Source organism: Montipora foliosa, chromosome 13, assembly GCF_036669935.1.
Source record: "Montipora foliosa isolate CH-2021 chromosome 13, ASM3666993v2, whole genome shotgun sequence".
NCBI classification, from domain to species: domain Eukaryota; kingdom Metazoa; phylum Cnidaria; class Anthozoa; order Scleractinia; family Acroporidae; genus Montipora; species Montipora foliosa.
This window is the reverse complement of record NC_090881.1, coordinates 38980978-38998477: the sequence shown is the minus strand read 5'-3', so window position 1 is coordinate 38998477 and position 17500 is coordinate 38980978. Positions and strand designations below refer to the sequence as shown.

Genomic DNA, 17500 nt, shown 5'->3' with positions numbered 1-17500 from the left:
AGAACCGAAGTATTGTTTGCGGTAGAACGTCATTTGTCATGTACTATGCTTTCGTGTCCTCTTGTAATACGCTAATCTTATGCCCTAGTCTGATCAAGCTTATTTTAAATTTATTTCTTATACCTTTTCGTTAACTTTCAATCTGATATAAGATTCGAGTTCGCCAGGGGAAAATCACCGCGTACAACTTAACGGCAGCGAAACTGCCTAATTAAGACTTGATTTTCGAACCACAACGGATCTTGAATCGCGATTTACTTCGACACCGTCATTTCGAAACATTCAGCGTCATTGAATGGAATTCTTTAGCTTAAGTGCTCGTCGTGACATTCAAAGTTTACTATTTCGATCTTAGCTTATCAAATAGAGGTACATGAATTTTTGCGGAGTAACTGCGTTGTGAGCGTTGCGAAACTCAATATTAACGCGTCATGTTTTGTTTAGCTAATTATCATATTCACGCCAAGCTTTTCAAACAAGGTCGAAACATGGTATGTGGATAAATGATCTGTCATTACGATAATATCTACGAGGTTACAAAGAAACACAGTCAAGGCCCATTGCATTTTTTCGATAAAAATTCGTAGTATTTGGCGTCGATGACTCATTGTCTTATTTGCATAAAATCCACCCACTTCTCATACGTGATGGGGCGTTGAATATTCAAATTATTAAAGTAAATGGTTTCCGCTTGAGAATATGCAGTTGTGTTGGGGAAAGTGCCATGATTAGTCCCTATGCTACGTATAATTTCAGTGTTCAAATAGCTGGAATTTTCTGCCGAACATTGAAGAGTTTAAGGTTATGATTACGGTTGAGTGATGATTGGAAAAAAAATGACGGTTAGTTATTTATAAAGATGACAGTTATTTGAATAAAACGGTTGATCGCTTTTATTAGGTACATGTAAGCGTTTCTTGAGAGAGCATCTACGCTTGATTTATGTTTACTTTAATTCCTATGAGTCTCTTACCAGTGTTTGCAAATCTATAGGAGTATACAGTAGAAATCTCTAGGAATATAGCACTCTTTAGTAAGGTTAGGCACCACATGTATGTTTCACACCATCTACTAAAACAACTTAACTAGAACCTGATATATCCCTAATTATTAAAAACTGGATCATTGGATAATGCAATTCGAGAGTTTTGATTGGCGAAGCCATCTTGGGTTATGAGCCATTATGCCATGATCTACAAACACGGCAAGCATACGCGTGATTTTTTGGGCCTTTTTATTTTTATTGTAGTCTAGTTTTCTATATTTCGGGGGCATTTTTAATAAAACAATTATTCCACTCGCGCTTGTTGGATATGAGATGATTATATCCAACTGGGCACTACGCACCTCATTGGCTATCTATCGTCTCATATGCAACGCTCATGGAATAATTGTTAAATATCATATGAAATAATCTCCTGGGACAGTACCTATCCAAACAAAACGAAACCATATTGTTCGATTTGCTTTCTTTGCCACTCTTTATGGCCCAGATACAGTTAGTGCTTTACCATTTCTCAATTTATTGGATCTATTTACAGTTAATAACATCTACAAACTGCATCTTCTTAGTTTTATTCACCAATGGCTTTCTAAAACAGTTCCCAATATATTTATTTAGCCACAACCTTTTGTTTCGCAAGTGAAGTGCGTAGTTACAATATGGGTTAAGCAACTTTTTCAAAGCATGTTTCGGGACCAACATGTAGGAAAGCAAACAGCTACAGTGACTGAATTGTGGAAACAGCTTCCTAACCATATCAAAAACCTTCCAAGCTACAGTTTAACTGAAGCATTAAAGAAACTCTGGTTGACTGAACAATTCACATAGTGAACATATTAAATTGCTTTTTTACTTCATTTGCTTAGCTACACTGATGTCTTAGTTCTCCTTCTGCCATCTGTTTTGTTTTTGTTCTTTTGTCTTATGTGTACATTTATTTATTTATTTTTTGATTATGTTGATTAAGATTACATGTATGTTCTGGATTATGATGATTATGTTGATTTTGTGCTTATGTCCAGCACTTCCAATTAACAATGAACTACATATAGCTGCCAGCACTAAAACCTTAGGGTTATCTAGCTGCTAGGCAATTCCTTAAGCCCTGGCCAAACTATCAAACAAAGTTGGATCCCAAATGCAACATTGTCGGATGTAAATGTTGAGGTAGTGGCAAAACACTATCCATGATTGCTTGATGAATTCAAGTTCAAGTTGGCACAAAATTTGGTGCAGCGTTTTGCTACTGGAGTTGTTTTAGGACAGAAAGGACGTATTCAAAAAAGGAAAAACCAAAGAATGATTGAGAGAACGTGTAGAAAAGGGTATGTTCTTTGCGAGATCAGGGTCCGAAATTAACTTTTTTATACGGGCGCCAACTGGCGACAAGATAAAAAATTTCAGTCGCCAGATGGCAAATTGTGGTCGCCAAAAAACTTCCCCTGAAAATGCACGTTTTGAACTTTCCTATGGATACCAGAAAGCAACAACCGCGGGGTCTTGTGAATGTGTCAAGCATTATTTTCACTTTCGAAAGCGGACATTTTGGAGAGAAAATGTATCCGACCTCGAATGTAATGAAGAAATCTATCTGGCCCTTAGTTTTGTTGAAAATCTCAGCCACGGAAACACCAGTCACTTTCTGTCAGCACACAAGCCGCCATGTTCTTACCGTGCTACATTTCTCGCACCAGGCCCTTGAATCTCTTTACTGAGTCATTGTTCTTTCGCCTGCAATACGTATTTTATGAGAAACCGCAAAAAACGTGGCAGTTTGTGATGTAACGGAGGAAGTTAACGGAAGAACTCCTTTCATTTTTATTTCAAAAACATCGGCAGGATAAAAAGTAAGACACCTGTTGGCAAATGGTTCTGAACTAAGTAGAAGGTGGCTCACTGGCGACCAGTTGTGAAATTCTGGTCGCCAGTACTCAATTTTTAGTCGCATTGGCGACCAGGAAGGTGCAATTTCGGCCCCTGGAGATACATCCATGCTTACGAGATGATGATTATGAGCTCGGATCAATTTGCAGGAATTTTAAACGCTATTGAACCAGACATCGCCAAACAGCGATAATGATTAAGTAGCCTAAAAGTGTCCAACAGATATGGCCTTGTTTCCTATTTGCTGATCAAGGTTACTGGCTATTCATCAACAACCACGACGTCCCCTTGGTCCTTGTCCTCCATCTCTGTTGCAAATGATGCTAGAAGCTTTGGCTTGAAAATAAGATAGTGATTCATGATTGGCTAGCACGTATGAACGTGACTCGATTCAGGACACAACTTTGTTGGAAGAGCGGCAAAACACTGCAACAAACAGAATTGTTGGTTGAAATGTTTGATCAAAAGCAAACTCTATCTGACATTTGATTGAACAAAAAATGTTGGATGAACATCTTCCAACATGGGCGGCCAAACTGTCGAACAATGTTGGATTGAGCAAAGTTGGAGCCTTCAATCCAACTTTGTTCGATAGTTTGGCCAGGGCTTTACTGTACTTAGTGTAAAATGTAATTGCACAATTTATGCATAATGTTTCTAAATACAAAAGAGTTTAAAGTTGTAAATTGTACGGAAATGTGAATAAACTATGTATTGTATTGTATTGAATAGAGGTGCCTTTTGAGATAATCCCAGATTTTGGTGCTGCAGTGTATTTACATGTACATAATATGACATTGTACTCATTAAGACACTTTGAACAGAACTTTATTATCTTGAATCACTCAACAGCAAGCACTTTTGTCATGTGAAATTCAATTGTCTAAAGGGACGTGACTTTGTGAATGAAAAGCTACATGTACATGTACTTACCTTGTCTTCCGTGGGGTTCTTGATGAAATAATCTTATCATACTGTATCCCAAAAAATGTTTTTGGCGCTGTTAGTTCAAGGTTGTCTGGGCATGATTTCCAATTTAACTTTGATTTTTTGCCCTTGGAATTCCTTGGTCTCTTGAAGTCTTCTATTAGTGAGTGCATGACATTCTATTTTTTATTACTGGGCTTCTGATAGGATGCGGAAAAAAATTAACGATTATGTGGAAATTTTTGGCCATCTTATGCGTGAACATGCGTTGATTATGTGGAAATTACACCGGATTATGCGGAAATTTAAACAATTTACAGAACTTATTTATAATTAGGCCCATCCAATCTACAGCTGTATTTACATGCTTATGGTAAATCAGGACTCGAAATTGTGACCAATACAGTCGCATATTTCGGGGGCATTTTTAATAAAACAATTATTCCACTCGCGCTTGTTGGATATGAGATGATTATATCCAACTGGGCACTACGCACCTCATTGGCTATCTATCGTCTCATATGCAACGCTCATGGAATAATTGTTAAATATCATATGAAATAATCTCCTGGGACAGTACCTATCCCAGTGCTGGAAATAACAGTCGGTCATCGGACATTGTCCGACCAAATTTTGAAAATGTCCGGCCAAATTCACATTATGATCGGACATGATGCCCGAACATCTCACCAGCACATCTTGAGTTATCTTCTTCAAGGTGTTGTCAGTAAATAAATTATGTCCGGTCCAATTTGTCAAATGTCCGACCAAAATGAAGATTTGAAAGGACATATGTCCTGTGAATAAAGAAAAATTATTTCCAGCACTGTATCCAAACAAAACGAAACCATATTGTTCGATTTGCTTTCGTTGCCACTCTTTATGGCCCAGATACAGTTAGTGCTTTACCATTTCTCAATTTATTGGATCTATTTACAGTTAATAACATCTACAAACTGCATCTTCTTAGTTTTATTCACCAATGGCTTTCTAAAACAGTTCCCAATATATTTATTTAGCCACAACCTTTTGTTTCGCAAGTGAAGTGCGTAGTTACAATATGGGTTAAGCAACTTTTTCAAAGCATGTTTCGGGACCAACATGTAGGAAAGCAAACAGCTACAGTGACTGAATTGTGGAAACAGCTTCCTAACCATATCAAAAACCTTCCAAGCTACAGTTTAACTGAAGCATTAAAGAAACTCTGGTTGACTGAACAATTCACATAGTGAACATATTAAATTGCTTTTTTACTTCATTTGCTTAGCTACACTGATGTCTTAGTTCTCCTTCTGCCATCTGTTTTGTTTTTGTTCTTTTGTCTTATGTGTACATTTATTTATTTATTTTTTGATTATGTTGATTAAGATTACATGTATGTTCTGGATTATGATGATTATGGTGCTGCAGTGTATTTACATGTACATAATATGACATTGTACTCATTAAGACACTTTGAACAGAACTTTATTATCTTGAATCACTCAACAGCAAGCACTTTTGTCATGTGAAATTCAATTGTCTAAAGGGACGTGACTTTGTGAATGAAAAGCTACATGTACATGTACTTACCTTGTCTTCCGTGGGGTTCTTGATGAAATAATCTTATCATACTGTATCCCAAAAAATGTTTTTGGCGCTGTTAGTTCAAGGTTGTCTGGGCATGATTTCCAATTTAACTTTGATTTTTTGCCCTTGGAATTCCTTGGTCTCTTGAAGTCTTCTATTAGTGAGTGCATGACATTCTATTTTTTATTACTGGGCTTCTGATAGGATGCGGAAAAAAATTAACGATTATGTGGAAATTTTTGGCCATCTTATGCGTGAACATGCGTTGATTATGTGGAAATTACACCGGATTATGCGGAAATTTAAACAATTTACAGAACTTATTTATAATTAGGCCCATCCAATCTACAGCTGTATTTACATGCTTATGGTAAATCAGGACTCGAAATTGTGACCAATACAGTCGCATTTACGACTGACTTTTTTCCCTTTACGATTAAGATATCTGGATGAATCGCTAATTTGCAACCAGCTTTCACCATTAAAATAAAAGGGTTACATGTAGTAATCGGCATTTGCCGAAACTTTTGCTAAAATAAATAAAGCAACAAAAAAAATATTTTGTAACTTCTAGTCATGAATTTTGTTTCAATTTGGAGATATGGAGCAAAATTTTGATGTACACTGTAGTTGAACCACGATCCATTTCCTTGATCATTCACCATTTTCAGCGGTTTTTTACACATACGTATTGCAGGCTCCTATTTTGTTTTTTACAACTTCGTGATCATTGCCATGTTCTCCCTACTTTTACAAATGATGTAATTTAATTTGCTACTACAACTTGCGGCAAATTTTTATACAGCTGTACCTTGTTCAGGGTTGGACATTAGCTCTCGCCCGCTCTCCCAGGCGAGTCTCTAAAGTGTTGGGCGAGTGCAAATCATTGATCACTCGCTCGTTTGGCGAGTTCGAATTTCGTCACCAAGAATTTATTTAAATTGCGAAATAAACACTGCTTTTTGCATTCCATTTTGCCAAGAAAAGCCCTAAACATAAACTTACCATTTCTATTTTACAAAGTTTTACAATGTATATTCCAAACTGTCTAATAAACTGGTGCTAAAAGGCAACATTGGGCTTCGTAAATAGACAGATTATATGAAATATGGCTTCCTGGTCAGTGATACTGCTGGTCACTATCGAGCCATCGGTGACCAGGTAAATATGGCGCTGTCACAGCATTTTGTGTTCCCCCGTGTTATCTGTTTCCCGAACACTGAGCACTAGTGCTGTTTGTTCCCCCTTCCTTCCCCATAGAACATTTTTAAAAGTGCTGGTATTTTTTACAAGTCACAGGTCATTGTTTTATTAATACAGAAAGTATCCTAAAAATGCTTAAAAAGCTAACCCTTAGGCATAATTAGGCCTAAACGAAAATTTATAGGCCTAAGGTTAGTCTTTATGAATGGTTAGGATACTTGCTGTATTCATATTAGGCCCTCATATTTATCGTTATGGCGTGATTATTTTCCTTTATTTTCACATCTCTCTTTGTTTTGATGTATTCTTAAGTCGGCAATTTTGAAGGGAACACATACATGTAGCACTGAAATCTTCTATGGGGAGGGAAGGGGGAACACACAGCACTAGTACTCATCGTTCAGGGGAACAGGTAACATGGGGGAAGACAAAACGCTGTGACAGCGACTTGAGACTGCTCCTGAGAAGAACAGACAGGTTTACTCGCAAACTGCAGGGATCTCACAAAGATTCATCAATAAAAAAATCAATTATTTAAAATATAAAATAAGTGCCTCCATTTTGTTTTCTTGGGATTTAAAGTCTTTACAATGTAAATAGAATTGTTCATTGAAGTACGTGTAATAACAGCCTCGGTCTGCCATGTGCTTGACAACGTTACAAGCGAATTGTTTTCCCGTACTTTCCCAGCACTCTGATCAATGTGTGTTGAAACTAAGACAGACGTGCTATTTTCTTTAATAGCCTTTCAGTGTTAAAGTAAATTTTAATGGTAAAGATTGGGGGGGGAGGGGTAAACTTTTGGGCGAGTGAAAACTGATCCGGGCGAGTGCATTTTGAGGGTCACTCGCCCCAATGGCGAGTGCTCTCAAAACTAAGTGTCCAACCCTGCTTGTTGCATCTTTTTAAAAAATTTTGAGCCTAGGGTATGTTATGAAAATGGTTTAACTAGAGTCCAGGCTTATTGCCGAAAATCGTGTGGAAACTGCTGGGGAATTTTCATCTTGCGAACAAAATGGCATGTGTTTTTCAATGTTCAGGAAAATAAGCATTTCAAAATGGTCAATCTCTTTGGCTTGTATGCTTGTGTCGATGGTAAGCAGATCCTTTTCACTAATATCAGGCATTTCTTCTGTTTTATGTGGAAAATATTGAAATTATGCGGAGGATGTGGATGTTAGGGAATTATGTGGATGTGCATCGCCACATCCGGTCAGATGCCATGTTATTATTTACATGTACCAACTTTGTAACACACTTAAGAACTCTATGATTTAATGTTGTGGTCGTTACCAAAGTATCTAGGCTAAGAAGAAAATGACTTTTTGTTAATGACATTGTTTGTTTCTTTGGATTCTCTACCAGCTTAGCCATTGCTAATAGGGTGAATCTAGCTCTCTTTTTCATGTACAAATTCATGTGTCATACCTTCATTTCCTTTTACCCTTTTTAATTGAATTGTCCATTTTACCTTGATAATCTACATGACTTGTACTCTGTGAATTTTGTAATGGAAAAGTACATGTATCTGTTGTGTTTCAATAATTTTGATGTACATGCAAGGCTGCTGCCTAACGGTCGCCCAGTCGCCTGGGGCGCCTTACTTGTGAGCAGGGGCGACCAAATTTCTGAACCAGTAGCTCGAACGGGCACCTAACTTATCACAAGGTGATTCATCCTCACTTTTAATTAATTAATTCTGGGCTGTTGAAAAATGACATGGGCTGCTAACTTTTAATGTTGGAAGCCCGAAGGGCTACGCACAAATTATCTTAGCCAGCAGCCTTGACATGTATACATACTGAGTGTACACTATGTTCACTACGAGTGAGAAAGGCAAAAGTCTGGCCATGGATTAGTGCGATATGTCATGAATAAACCAGATACATTGTACTCTAAGCAGGCTTTTAGCCAGGATTTTGAAAGTGGGAGTCCAAATTTTATGTGGGCCTTTGGCCCACATAGCATGGCGGCCCACATAGCATGGGGGTCTGGGGGCATGCTTCCCCAGAAAATTTTGACAAATTGAAGCCTCTTAGACGTGATTTCCGCGATTCTGACAGCTGTAAACGTCTTTCAATTTACCTATTAAACCGCTGTTTTTCTTTGATAATTTTACTAAGCTATCCTTTCCTCAACTTACCTTGTTTAACATTGAATTATATTTGGGATAGGAACTCCAGTTGTTATGAAGAGTGATTGAAATTTGAAGTTGTCAAGCCATGATTTACACAAAAGAACAGATATGCGTGGCTTTGTTGGTCGAGCTGCATTCTGGTCTACAATCTTTAACTATTCACCTACTATTAGTATTCCTAAAGCAATATTACGATGATTGGACATGTTATTACACCAAATGGCTATTTTGTTGTAATGCCCGCCAGATTTCGCTTGAACAGAGCAGAATACAATGAAGCGATTACAATAACATTTGCAGCCGTGAGATCGTCTTACCGAGTTGGAAGACGCATGATCTTTGACTCATATCCTCATAAATAATCACCAACGTGCGTATTTATTTATAGCAGCCGGCAAAGTAGCCTGGGGACGACTTGGTAAGGCAATATCACTGGACAGTGGCTTTGCCTGTGAAATCGCTTCGCTTAACTTTGATTCAATTGATCAAAACAGAAAGGAAACTCGCTAAAAAAGTGTTAATATAGAAGAAAAATACGACAGCAACACTAAAACAACTCTTGAGAGCAAAAAGAAATGTAAGTTTTATTAATTTATAGACACTGTTTTGTTACATTAAGCACAGAAGCTCGTAAATGGCCGCCCAAAACAGGCCGTCGAAAATCTCCCATTTCTGAGAACTGGCCGTCCTTTGGACGGCTGGACGGCCGCCTGGCTAAAAGCCTGACTCTAAGTTCTTTCTACAAGGCAGGAAAATATTCTATCGTGAATCCCTGAAAGCTAATACTGTAGCTAAGCAACATGTACATGGATATGTTTTTAAACAAAACGAGCTTTTATTTTTTTTTAGTAGAGTAACATCATTGTAAATGCAGATTGGTGTGTGACAAGCGTGTTTTTATCTTGTGATAATGTAAAGGCATGTACTACTTGCAAAACAATAATTATTTGCTGTGACAGGGAACCTGTTCAGTGTACAGGCAGTGATCTTGTATGAGGCGGAATGTGAACTGGTTTCCTAATTCAATATGGCGCACCATACGACGCTCTCTCATTGGTTCATTTATATTTTGTCCCGGTGACTTGTTGCCAGAAGTGTACACACAGTGCGACAACGCTGCATTTGCTAATTTTGTAGCTGCGATCAGTCGCACGAATCAAAACTGCTTTGAATTCATGCAACTGATCGCAGGGACAAAATTCCCCCGCAATGACAATGATTTTGACAAAATTAATTGTGTCACATGAGGCGAATTGTTGTGGCGACTTGTCGCCGTGAGGTGTTGCAGCGACTTATCGCCTAGTGTGTCCTCGCCTTAACACAATACATGTACTTTTACTTCTCAAACTCATGAATAATTCAGGACATCAACTGCCAATAAGAGATTTCTATTTTGGTAAGGTGGATAGGACTTGATACTCAATGAAACACTAGATGAAAACACGGTGTGCTTTGATATCAAAACACACATGATTGTGTCTATATCAAAATTACAATAGCATAAGCAAAAATCTCAATACAGATATTTATTGTCATCAACTTAAAACTATCCTGATCGCTTTTACATTACTCTTTCCTCACTTCCTGAATGCCTCTTTATATCACATATACAATGTTCCACATTGTCCTTGACATTACACGCGAGATGAAAGTCGTAATCTTTTGAAAATGTTTCTAACCTGGAAATCTGAAAATTTAAATGTTCTCGTCCTTTGCCTTTTTCAAAAAAGTTCCACCGCCCACTTATCTTAAAATTTGTACTTTGTGCTCGTTGTTCTAGCTTCACTGACTAAAGCAGACTCTTCTTTGACTGTTCTTGGAAATCTTAAAGATGTGTAGCACAATCACCATACCCACTTGGGGGTGACTCAGAAACATTTCCTGATTTATTCAGTTTAACATCTTCAATGAAGCTATATTTTTGCTCAATGCTAAGGTTATCCTTGTTGATTAGCATACAGGGTGTAAAAAGGGTAAGCAACTTTCCTTTCTTGAGAAAACAAAGGAAAAGGATAGAAAAATAGGAAAATTTTGAGTGTAACGCGTAACACAATTTTCAAATTGAAAGTCTTCAAAACCATTTTTCATAAGAGAGAACAATTATGTGGATTAACGGACAATAACCAGTGATAACACGCAGTAAATACTACATAATTATGAGCCAAATTAAAACAGTTCAAGTTTATTAAAACACATTAAAAAGATTCAAAATTCCGTAGTTTCCTTACTCAGGCCTTCTGATAGGGTGCGATTAAAAAATGCAAATTATGCGATTTTTTCAGGGCAGATTGTGCGATTAGAAAGGCCAATTGTGCGATAAATAATGTAAATTATGCGATTTTTTTCTCAGCAATTTTAAGCTTGTTTTATAAGGTTTCAGGTTAAGAAAAACACTTTTTTGCTGCCCCAAAGACATTTTGACCACAAAGGAACAGTAATTATGTTTTTAGATCGACATTAGTTGGGATAAATAAAAAAAATGAGGTCTTCTGCACTACCGGTGCACCAACGTTAAAAGTTGAAAGGACACCGCTAACATGCCAAATGAATGATCAAGGTGCTCGTCAACCACGAACTTCCGAAGATGGTCAATCACAATAGGGCCATACCCCCATTTATACGAGAGAAAATAAGCCGCGGCTTTCTCTGGCCGCGGCTTACAGAAGACTCGAATGTTCACCCCGTATAAATGGTACAAAATCTACGTTTACGTCTTTTTCAAGCCGCCGCTTATATTGACCTGGGAATATATATTCGTATAAATAGTTCCTTTTGCGTATTTTGTACACCGTGGCCAGAGTAAGCCGCGGCTTATTTTCTCTCGTATAAAAGGCCCTAATATTGCACGACAAGAAAAACATCAGTCCATCGTCCACGTGGAGCGTATTGTACCTGTGAGGTACTTTCTTGCTCGATCGTGAGCTGTCAGATTGGGCGGAATGTGGGAACTTCCTTCTTCGTCGAAGAAAATGCGAGCGTTTTCACAACAAGAAACTACCTTTTGCCGAAAAACGTACCACTTCACTTATTTTTCACAAATCTCTTCTATAAGAGAAGGCAACTGTGTCATTTCAGTGTTGTGTATATAACGGCGTGTTTGTGTTGCACCAATAGAAGGAGACTCGTACCAGGTCCCCGACATAAAAAAATAAAGCCTTGAACTTCGAATGTTTACGAAATTGAAGGTGACAAAGGTTTTTTAGCCTTTTTCCAAGATAAATCATCTTAAAAATGGAGTATTTATGCAGGAATTTCTAAGAAACGTCTTGATTTATGTTTCTTTTTATGAATTTTGTGCGTCCTTTTGTGAATTATGCGATTTTTCGTGAATTGTGCGATCGGATGCGATTTGAGGTTGATTGTGCGAAATCGCACCATCGCGTAATATCAGAAGGCCTGCTTACTGTAACGCTGTGTTTTGGAATTCTGGCGCTCACTAGGTTATAGTTTGAAACAAGTCTTCAATTGATATCTGTGGCTTCAAAACCTTCTCAACTAAATGCTCATACCTTGTGCTTTAACATACAGAAAAATTAGTTTGAGGGATCCACTACGAATGGAGAAATCACTCCTCAAAACAGTCGCTACGCTTTTTCTGTTCCGCAATTACGCAATAATATTTTTCGAGACCACTTCTTTCAATGTTGCTCCTGCTCCAACCAAGGCGTAAGTGGGTTTCGACAAAACACTGACCCCCGGTCAACTGACCCCCTACTGACCCCCTACTGACCCCTTACTGACCCCACTACTGACCCCCTATAAAATCAATGGGAAAATGAAAATTAAAAAAAGCCCAGAACTATCAATGGGACCCGATTCAAGTTCATCAATAAATTTAGCTTACCTGAAACTTTCAAGATGGCGGACGCGTTGCAGATTTCCGACTCTCTTCTCATTTGACTGAAGGATTTGTCATGGAAAATCGAGCACAAAATAAGTTAGAATATCAGCAAGCATGGTATTTGTACCCGCTAGAAAATTAAGCAATAAAAATAGAAAGGAAATTCTGGCAAATTAACACGCACGCAACTAACTGGAGCGAAACGCACACGATTACATCAACCGGAAGTTTATTATGGCAACCTTGTAGTCCTAAGGCCCTTCGCCTTCGTGAAACTGTTCATTTGTCAGCGTTTCTGTTTGCTTCCCAATACGTACGAAAGCAATATTTGATCATATTCAATCTTATTCTGTGCTCGATTTTCCGTCAACAAAGCCTCCACTAAACAGTGAAAGGAGACCAAGAGTAGGAAATCTGCAACGCGTCCGCCATCTTGAGAGTTTCAGGTAAGCAAATTTATTGATGAACTTGAATTGGGCCCCATTAATAATTCTGGGCTTTTTTAATTTTCATTTTCCCATTGATTTTATAGGGGATCAGTAGGGGGGTCAGTAGGGGGTCAGTTGACCGGGGGTCAGTGTTTTGTCGAAACCCGGCGTAAGTGGGTTCCAACCAAGCATTTTCTGAATGCTCACAAGTTCCACTAGCTATTTCCACAGTTTCATCATCGTAGCTTTCAGGGTCGCGAAAATATTAGCCTTTGACTGAGTCGCTACGTTTTTTTTAACATGCCGGGCCATATTGAACCTAGTCTTGAGTGCCAGTGAACATCACAAATCTACTTTGCAAAGAAGCCATGATTTCCATGTGCTTCACAAGGCTTGGTAACCTTTCCTCTATGGATATTATTGGGAAGTCCACAATGTCTTTTCAGGGGCAATTTTCAGGAAATTGAGAGAGACATCTGCTCTGACCTCAAATCAGGCCTTCTGACAGGGTGCGATTAAAAAATGCAAATTATGCGATTTTTTCAGGGCAGATTGTGCGATTAGAAAGGCCAATTATGCGATAAATAATGTAAATTATGCGATTTTTTTCTCAGCAATTTTGAGCTTGTTTTATAAGGCTTCAGGTTAAGAAAAACACTTTTTTGCTGCCCTAAAGACATTTTGAACACAAAGGAACAGTAATTATGTATCTCGATCGACATTAGTTGGGATAAATAGAAAAAATGAGGTCTTCTGCACTACCGGTGCACCACGTTAAAAGTTGAAAGGACACAGCTAACATGCCAAATGAATGATCAAGGTGCTCGTCAACCACGAACTTCCGAAGATGGTCAATCACAATAGGGCCATACCCCCATTTATACGAGAGAAAATAAGCCGCGGCTTTCTCTGGCCGCGGCTTACAGAAGACTCGAATGTTCACCCCGTATAAATGGTACAAAATCTATGTTCACGTCTTTTTCAAGCCGCGGCTTATATTGACCTGGGAATATATTTGTATAAATAGTTCCTTTTCCGTATTTTGTACACCGTGGCCAGAGTAAGCCGCGGCTTATTTTCTCTCGTATAAAAGGCCCTAATATTGCACGACGAGAAAAACATCAGTCCATCGTCCACGTGGAGCGTACCTGTGAGGTACTTTCTTGCTCGATCGTGAGCTGTCAGATTGGGCGGAATGTGGGAACTTCCTTCTTCGTCGAAGAAAAAGCGAGCGTTTTCACAACAAACTTATCCATGAGTAAGTTTTTATCAGTTTTCAACGAAAGAAACTACATTTTGCCGAAAAACTTACAACTTCGCTTATTTTTCACAAATCTCTTCTATAAGAGAAGGCAACTGTGTCATTTCAGTGGTGTGTATATAAGGGCGTGTTTGTGTTGCACCAATAGAAGGAGACTCGTACCAGGTCCCCGACATGAAAAATAAAGCCTTGAACTTCGAATGTTTACGAAATCGAAGGTGACATAGGTTTTTTAGCCTTTTTCCAAGATAAATCATCTTTAAAATGGCGTATTTATGCAGGAATTTCTAAGAAACGTGTTGATTTATGTTTCATTTTATGAATTTTGTGGGTCCTTTTGTGAATTATGCGATTTTTCGTGAATTGTGCGATCGGATGCGATTTGAGGTCGATTGTGCGAAATCGCACCATCGCGTAATATCTGAAGGCCTGTCAAATTGTAAAGTGGAGCAAAAAAGTGGAGCAGAAAGCCAGCGTTTAGGGTGTCAATAGAACTAAATGAGGGGATGCTATCCTCCATGTAGTGAAAGCTTTCTGTTTTTACTTTTTATTTGCCTAAAAATTGACTATCTGTATGGAAGACCACGCCTGCAAGGGGTCATGGGTAAATCAAAAATTCAGTTTTAACGGACCAAACATTAATATTTTCCGAATAATTAGAAAGATATGTAAGTCTGGGTGTGAAATAAGCCAAAATAAGTGATTTTCACCCCAATAAACACAATTTCACAATTTTTAGGTATGTTACAGAAATGGGTACCGTGATCATGCTACTCATCTATGTAGGATGCCATAGGCATACCACGTCAGAAAACCAGTCAAATTTCTTTTTTGTTGTTGTTTTTCTTCTTAGTAACAAATGTGCAAACCCCAGGGATAGTAGATTACCTGCTTGATAAGGAACTTATAAAATACACCTGGAGCTGTTGTTCGCGCCCCGAGTAACTTCCCACTGAGCCATCAAAGCAACTGAGATCATGCGATGGTTTGCTTTATATTTACAACTTTTGCATGCTTTCGAAAATGGCGGCCACCTTTCAGTGTTTGGTTTTGACCACATGAAGCAAGACTTCATTTTTTTAGTTAATTCATGGACACTGCAGATGAGACATTGCAATGAAACAGATATTGGCAGAATTTGCAGTATGTGATTTCAAAGTTCGCATCACCTGCAAGAAAAAATTGCAATTAACTGCAATGAAGTTGATCAGGTACAAATGTGCAAAGGAAAGAAATATATACCGTAAAGACTCGTGAAAGAAAAAGTAAACTTGCAAAAACCTAGTGTCTTGCTGTCATTTTGTCACAGATGTATCCTTTGTGTCGTGAGTTGTTGGTATAAACAAGCAAGGTAACTTGATCACAGGCGGCCGCTAAAATCGATGTCACTTTCGATTTTGCCATTTTATTTGTACAACCAAAAGTACAATGTCAATAGAAAAATTGAACGTAGCAAAATGTTGTTTTGCTGATGGCAACTTGTTGTATTTGCAGCACAAAAGCAGGCTAACAAAATCTGTACCTTGCTTAGTTTGCATTTTTTAGCATTAAAATAGAATTTTCAGTCGTATGTTACTGACAGCACTGCAATGATTTACGATACCAAAACAATAATTTATTGTGTACAGAGCTATATATTACGCAAAGACAACTTGAATCTCCTGAAAAACAAAGCGCAGCTCAGTTGACAGTTATAGGAAAAAACTGTTACAAGTTCGAATGTTCTTGAGGATGGGTAGCTTGCAAACTAAACTGAACACAGGGTTGGCAGAACAACAACAAGAACATTTATTCCAAAATGAATGTAGTTTCCACGAAGTAAAACTCTAAACAGCACATACTCGATAAACTTACATGGGCTCCGCCAACTTGAATAAACGCTGCTTCTGTCACACTTGACTAAACACGGCTAACGTCAACTCTCTTCGCTTGTAAAAACTAGTTAAAAAAAACATCACTCAGACTCGCTTACTTATATACTTTCACAATGAGATTCTAGACCGTTCTAAAACAGTAAACAATCTAATTATAGAAAGATTACGAAACACACCGATTTAGAAACGCTTATGCACAAACCTAAAAATAAACAAACTACGAACTCTCCCGCGAAGCTTCTAGAAAGTAACGCTAGTCACGCAATGCTATTTTTTGTAACAAAAACCCACAAAGAGACGGCTGCGGTAATCAATGACAATGCCAAAAAGCAGTAATATTACTGGCACACATTTTTGTATATTTAACTCCTGTACTCATCAAAACAACAATGTAAAATGACTAATTTTCAGGTTTTGCCAACACCGTGAACAAACAGCAGTGAATCTTTCCTTCTCTCTCTTTGCTTCAAATCTGTACATACCAGTCTGGTTGTAGCATACTTCGCCCATATTGTACAACATACAGTACTGCTCAGGTATACGTGAACTGCGCATATGCAGTGTATCAGGCTTTCTGATAGGGTGCGACGAAAAAATGCAAATGATGTGAAGTTTCCAGGGCAGATTATGTGATTAGAAAGGCCAATTATGCGATTTTTTTCTGAGCTTCTTTTTCAAGGTTTCAGGATAAAAAAACACGTTTTTACTGCCCTAAAGACATTTTGAACACAAGCGAAGAGTACTTATGAATCTTGATCGACATTAGTTGGGATAAGTAAAAAAAAAAAAAGAGGTCTTCTTCACTGTTAAAAAGTTGAAAGGACACAGCTAACATGCCAAATGAATGATCAATAATTATTAATATTCCTGTATGCTATGACTAGCTTCTTACACTTTCTTTTTGTGGGCAGTATTATAGTTCTGACTGAACAAAGGGCGTGTTTGTGTTACATCAATCGGCGTCTCTTTAAGAATGAGACTCGTGCCACGTCTCCGACACGAAAAATAATGCCTTGAACTTCGAATGTTTACGAAATCGAAGGTAAACAAAGGCTTTTTAGCCGTTTTCCAAGGTAAATCATCTTTAAAATGGCGTATTTATGCAGGAACTCCTAAGAAACTTCTGATTGATGTTTTTTTTTTAATTTTGTGCGTTGTTTTGTGAATTATGTGATTTTTCGTGAATTGTGCGATCGGATGCGATTTGAGGTCGATTGTGCGAAATCACACCATCGCGTAATATCAGAAGGCCTGGTGTATATACGCACATATGCATGTATTTATACGCACTTACGCTTATATTCATGGGTGTATGATTGTGTATACATGCGTGTCTGATTTTGCTTTGTTATTCAGTACCATAAATTTCCTTT

At 38.0% G+C, this 17500-nt stretch overlaps 1 protein-coding gene across 1 annotated transcript in view; it reads left to right on the top strand.

Moving 5' to 3' along the window:
* LOC137983219 (uncharacterized) overlaps positions 1-17500 on the top strand; it is a 44044-nt gene that overhangs the window by 859 nt on the left and 25685 nt on the right. The window lies entirely within an intron of this gene.